This window comes from Pongo abelii, chromosome 16, assembly GCF_028885655.2.
Source record: "Pongo abelii isolate AG06213 chromosome 16, NHGRI_mPonAbe1-v2.0_pri, whole genome shotgun sequence".
In the NCBI taxonomy this organism is placed as follows: Eukaryota; Metazoa; Chordata; class Mammalia; order Primates; family Hominidae; genus Pongo; species Pongo abelii.
In genome coordinates this window covers 405,706-412,418 of record NC_072001.2, presented here as the reverse complement: position 1 = coordinate 412,418, position 6,713 = coordinate 405,706, and the positions used below count along the sequence as shown (strand labels likewise).

At 49.7% G+C, this 6,713-nt stretch overlaps 1 pseudogene; it reads right to left on the bottom strand.

The window, feature by feature from the left end:
• Positions 1–146: 146 nt before the first annotated feature.
• Positions 147–6,378, bottom strand: LOC129054817 (tubulin beta-8 chain-like; annotated as a pseudogene).
• Between the last annotated feature and the right edge of the window lie 335 nt (positions 6,379–6,713).

Sequence of the window (6,713 nt, the reverse complement as noted above, 5' to 3'; positions counted from 1 at the left end):
GCAAAACCACATACTATAAAAGTGCTTTAAAATGCAGCAGGAGGAGACGTGAAGACACAAATGAACAAGTGCGTAGTGACACATGGCTGTCAGAACACAGTGAAGGATCCACACTGCTTCCCCCCTTTACCTAGGAAAGGAGAGTTCTAGGCCACCTCCTCCTCGGCAGTGGCATCCTGATATTGCTGATATTCAGACACCAGGTCGTTCATGTTGCTCTCGGCCTCAGTGAATTCCATCTCATCCATGCCCTCGCCCGTGTACCAGTGGAGGAAGGCCTTGCGCCTGAACATTGCTGTAAACTGCTCTGAGACACGCCTGAAGAGTTCCTGGATGGCTGCGTTGTTCCCAATGAAGGTGGCCGACATTTTCAGCCCCCGGGGTGGGATGTCACAGGCGGCTGTTTTTACGTTGGGGAGCCAGTCAGCAAAGTAGCTGCTGTTCTTATCTTGAATGTTGAACATCTGTTCATCCACCTCCCTCATGGGCTTTGACCCCTGAAAATGGGGCCGCCGTCAGGTAGCGGCCGTGACGGGGGTCGCAGGCCGCCATCATGTTCTTAGCATCAAACATCTGCCGGGTGAGCTCAGCCACGGTCAAGGCCCGGTACTGCTGGCTGCCCCGGCTGGTCAGTGGGGCGAAGCCGGGCATGAAGAAATGCAGCCGGGGAAACGGGACCATGTTCACGGGCAGCCTCCTCAGGTCGGCATTCAGCTGGCCTGGGAAGCGCAGGCACGTGGTGACCCCACTCATGGTCGCAGACACCAGGTGGTTCAGGTCACCATAGGTGGGTGTGGGCAGCTTTAGGGTCCTGGAACATATGTCATACAGCGCTTCGTTATCTACGCAGAAGGTCTCATCCGCGTTTTCTATGAGCTGGTGGACTGAGAGGGTGGCGTTGTAGGGCTCCACCACGGTGTCCGACACCTTGGGTGAGAGCAGGATGCTGAATGTGTTTATGATCCTGTCTGGGTACTCCTCCCGGATCTTACTGAGCAGAAGGGTACCCATCCCAGACCCAGTCCCCCCACCCAGGGAGTGGGTCAGCTGGAAACCCTGCAGGCAGTCACAGCTCTCAGCCTCCTTTCTGACGACGTCCATCACTGACTCCATCAGCTCCGCGCCTTCTGTGTAGTGTCCCTTGGCCCAATTGTATCCAGCCCCACTCTGACCTGTAAGACAGTACAACCAGTCACTCGATGGCCAGGTTTACGGTCATCAATGGTCACCACCATAATGCAAAAAGGGCCAAGTGTCACGCGTGAGGTGAAAGCACCATTCGCCCTGCAGGTGGAGCAAAAGAAACCCCCTCCCCCGGAGTTACAGGACAGCAGCTTCCCCTGTTAGGAATTAAGTCAGGAGTCAAACCTGAGAGGGGCTAACAGACCTTGCTGCAGGTAGCTCCTGCCCATTTTCAGGGAAGGCAGCAGCCATGGCCCCAACTCAGCTCCCTGCAGGGAGTTTACATCAGTAGCTCCTCACCTTGAGGAGACACCCGGGCCTTCCTCCCAAAGCCCGTTTAGGAGAGATGGACTGAGCGACTCGACTGGGAGGACAGGAGGATGTTCAGGGGCCCTGGTTCCACAGTTCCCACAGGATGACCTTGGGCCACTCCTAGATTTTGAGCTGCCCTGGCCCCAGCCCTCTCCCGCAGCTCATCGAAGATGAAGTTGTCTGGCCTGAAGACCTGACCGAAGGGCCCTGAGTGCACAGAGTCCATGGTGCGGGGCTCCATATCCACGAGCACAGCGCGGGGCACGTACCTGCCACCAGCGTGGGGCGGGAGCGCATCAGGAGGGGAGGGCCGCGTTCCCAGGAGGGCATCTCACCGCTGGCCTCGTTGTAGTACACGTTGATGTTCTCCAGCTGCAGGTGGCTGTCCCCGTGGTAGGTGCCAGCGAAGTCCATGGCGTGTTCATCAGAGATCACCTTCCAGAACTGCCAGAGACGGGAGGGGCCAGACAGACCAGGGCAGAGTCATGAGGGCGCCCCAGCCCCTCTCCCACCCGCACCCTCATCCCTAGGCCGCCATGTCCCTGGGGTCCACCCCGGCCATCTCGCCAGCACCTAGTTCCACCGCGTCCCCGGCAGGGATCCCAAGGGCCGCAATGCAGGGACTCCGCCCCCGCCACTGCCAACATCTTCCCTGGCTCCCCCGGCAGGCCCGGGCTGGGCCCTCAGAGCCCCCGCTGCCAACTTGGCGCCGAGCTGGTTCCCGCACTGCCCGGTCTGCGTGAGCACGATTTCCCTCATGGCCAAGGCGGGATCAGGGCTGTAGGAGAAAGGCGAGAAGGAGGAGCAGACGCGCAGCGACCCAGCCTGCCCTCCGCCAAAGCTTAAATAGCCCTGCGCTCACCTCCCCCAGCCTCGGATTGGGCTCCCAGAATAAGCAACAGCTTTGCTTCCACACAGGTGCACCCACCTGTGAATCCCTTGGCGTTGAACGTCTGTTGGAAAGCTCAGGTGTCCTTGCGTGGTCCTTTCCACGTTGGGGAAAGCTGCTCAGCTGGAGAACTTCCTCACGCTTCTTTAGTAAGACTAAATCCCTAGCTGAGCTGAAACTGAATTTTCCTCCCATGTGGGAGGGGAAGACACTTGTTTCCATATTCACAGAGTGCCTTTGCAAGTGTCCTAGATTGATGACATATTTTTGTAATGGATGCGTCCTTTCATCTATTAGGAGATCTGTGGTTAGGAAAGGCCTTCCGTATGTTAACTCAACAGACTTAATTATACGTTTTACTTTGGAGCAGTTCAAACCCGCAGTAAGCTATGGGTGTTAGAGATAGTCAGGCCTCTGATTTAGCTAGAGTCTTCTTTAGAGTAGGATTAGCCCTTTCACCTTTCCAGAGGACTGCAGTCTCCAGCAGAGTGAAGGTAATATTGGATTCTTAAAGCTGAGGATAGGTGTTGGGATACGCCTGCTGTGAAAGATGGGCCATTGTCACTTTGCAGGCTTTTAGATTACCCAAACTGAGGAGTTATTTCTTCCGGTAAACATTTTTCAGATGGGGTGGGGAATGCCTCGATCTAACCAGTGAAGGTATCAGTAAGCATTAGCAAATATTTGAATCTCCTGCAGAAAGGCATTGGGGCACATTAGAGTTGCCAGTTCTCACCTGGATAGGTTCCTCAACTTTGGACATGTTTAACTGGAGAAGGAGAAAATTGCTGGCCGTTTGGGTCATGTCAGGCACAGAGCTCACAGTGCTGAGTCACCTGTTTTAGTGTCTTGAAAAGATTTACCCCTATAAACAAATGAGACATTAACAGAAACAATCCCTTCTAGGGTGAAAAGAATCATGAAAGTGCTGAGTTATGTTCCTGTGATTGGTACTTGACATTAATAATTTATTACCATCATTCAGTCAGCCAGAGGGGCCCTGGAATGAAATGCAATCCCTGGCCCATTTTTCTTCTTCTTCAGGGTATTCCGGCCCAGTTCTATGTATGCTGACCAGCACGCCCATAAGCTTCACTGGCCCTTTCAGTGCAGGGGCCTTGGCTGCAGCATCTACAAGGGCATTTCCTTTTACGTGGTCAGTCTCTCTTTTGAAGTCCACTGCAATTAATTATAGTCACTTTCTGGCAGCAAAGCAGCATTCTAACAAACTCAAAATCTGAATGATGTTGTATGGGAAAGCCCTTGGGGGTCAGGAGTCCCTACCCATTCCAAATTGCAGCATAAGCATGAAGCAAAAAAAAAATCATACTTGGAATCAGTGTAAATGTTAATTTTTAAATCCTTTCCAACTGCAGGGGCCTAGTAAGTTCAATTAACTCAGCTTTTTGAGCTGAGGTCGAGGCCAGCAAGGCTTGTGCCTTGATTCTCTTGTGCTGACTAATAGTAGCATATCTAGCCCTCTGTTTTCCTGATGCATAAAACAACTTGCATCTGTTAACCACTCTTCCTTAGGATGGTCAAGTCTGGCCTGCTAGAATACATTTGTTTCATAACCTGTGACATGCTTTGGCTGTGTCCCCAGTCAAGTCTTATCTTGAATTGTAGCTCCCATAATTCCCATATATCATGGGAGGGACCCAGTGGGAGGTAATCGAATCAGGGGATGGGTCTTTCCCATGCTGTTCTCGTGACAGAGAATAAGCCTCATGAGATCTGATGGTTTATTTATTTATTTATTTTTGAGATAGTCTTGCTCTGTTGCTCAGGTTGGAGTCCATTGTCATGATCTTGGCTCACTGCAACCTCTGACTCCTGGGTTCAAGTGATTCTCCTTTCTCAGCTTCCTGAGTAGCTGGGATTACCGGTGCCCACTACCATGCCTGTTTAATTTTTGTACTTTTAGTATAGACGGGGTTTCGCCATGTTGGCCAGGCTGGCCTCCATCTCCTCACCTCAGGTCATCCACTGCCTTGGTCTCCCAAAGTGCTGGGATTACAGCTGATGGTTTTATAAAGGGGAGTTTCCCTACACAAGCTCTTTTGACTGCTGCCATGTAAGAGATGTGACTTTGTTCCTCACTTGCCTTCTGCCAAGAGTGTGAGGCCTCCCCGACCATGTAGAACTGTGAGTCAATTAAACCTCTTTTCTTTATAAGTTACCCAGCCTCAGATATGTCTTTATTAGCAGCATGAGAACAGACTAATACAATCTGTATGCCAGAAAGGCTAGGAGCACCTTCGGACTCTGGCAGATAAGTAGCTGGGTTTGTGGTTTGGCAGGCTTTAAGGGTTATGTCTGGAGTGTCTAGCAATAAGGCCTGACACTTTCATAAATGTTCTCCTATTAACCACTTGTGCCCTTTAGTTTCTAAGACCTTCTTCCCTTGGTGTGGAGTCAAAAACCTGTAGGTGCTGTTCTAATGTTAGTTTATTAGCTTTGCCTACTAGAAAAGAGGTAGCAGCAATAGCTCTAAGACATCAAGGCCATCCTGAGGCCACCTGGACTATCTGCTTAGAAAATTAGGCTACTGGCCTTGGAATGTCCCCCAGTGTTGGGACAAGATTACCCAAGGCCTATGACTTGCTTTTTGGTCAGATAAAGAAAAAATGGTTCATCCAACCTGGGGACTCCCACGGCTGCAGCAGAGCCCAATTTCTCCTTGAGAGTATTGAAGGTTTGCTTGCAGTTCTACTTACATTCTAGGAGCCCTAAATCTTTCGCTTCAGTGTATCATATAACGGGTTGGCTACATATCCAAATCTGGGCACCCATAAGCAGCAGTACCCAGCCATCTCCTAAAAAAGCCCACAGTCATTCGTCGGACTAGCACCCTTAGATGACTAAAATAACTTTTTTAACTTCTAGGGATGTTGATCAGTTCCAGAGGTTAAGATAGATTCCAAATATTTAAGTCTTTGAGTCAAAATCTGAGCCCTGTATGGTGATACCATATATCTGCAAGTTCCCAGGAAATTTACCAACTTAACAGTATTATTATTTGAGTCTTCTTTAGTTGGGCTAGCAATGAGCAAGTCACCTACATACTGAATAATTGTGTCCCTTTCCAATTGTAGATTTCTTAAGTCCTTAGCTAGAGCATTTTCAAATAAGTGGGGGCTATCCCAGAACCCTTCAGGGATGACTGTCCAGGTTAGTTTTGAGGCTGAATCCATATCTGGATCAGTCCATTCAAAGGCAAACATATTATGAATCTGGATGCATTGAGATGCAGAAAAATGCATCTTTCAGATTTAAGAATGTAAACCAGCTTGCATCCACTGTGACTTGGTAAGTTTTGGGGACAATGAGGTGTATGGAGACAACTGCATTTCTTAATGCTCTAAGGGTTCTAACAAATCTGTACTTGCCATTAGGCTTTTTATCTGGTAATATGCGAGTATTGTAAGGAGACTCTCATGGCCTTCATAACTCATATGGCAAGAATTTGGCAATAAGGTGTTGAATTTCCCCTCATGCTTCTTGCCTTAAAATGTATTGTCACTTCTGAGGGCAGGAGAACTAGGCTGAAGTTGGATTTGAATGGGGGAGGTGTTTAGTGCATTTCCCAGAGCCTGTGTGGCCCAAACCTCAAGATTTACTTGAGACATTATCTCAGGTGGTAAATGTGACAGCTCATTCTTAGCTTCTTTTTTTTCCCCGAGGGGTCAGGAACAAAAGTAACCCTTGCTATGCTTTATGATCTGTGAAGGTGACCATGACTTGGTCTCCTGAGTCAATAAACCTCTCCCTAGTAAGAGGTCAGGCATTCAGACAGTACTAAAAAAGGTAGGTGAGAAGCCCAGAGGCCCTGGAGGACAACTTAGAAGATACCAAAAGCAGTTATTTTGGGCTTGTCCATCATAAGAAGACAGGAGCCCATTGTACTGAATCAGGACAGAGTCATCTGCTCCCATACCTAATAAGAAGTTAATACTCCTACCTGCCACTTCAAGAGTCACCTGAGGCTCCTCCATCTCTCGATAGCTAATAGTCCAATAGGAGTGGCAGGAAGTATCAGGCCCTCCCACTTGCGAGTCTGCTGGGCTCTGAGGATGGCTCCCTTGGAAGCACGGTGCGTTTCCTTCGGCAGTGGCCGACCTTCTTACAGAAGGCACATTGATTTATATCCATGGCACAGTGGCCCAGAGGCACAGACTGGGACTTTCACCTTCTCACTTCCTCTGTGAGGGCCAGGGTTAAGGGGCTGCCTCTGAAGTGGTGGAGAGCACAAGGCTGCAGCTAGAAGCTGGGCCTCTTGACAGATTTGGTTTATTTTATGTTTTCTCTGCCCTATTCCTGTGATGGAAAA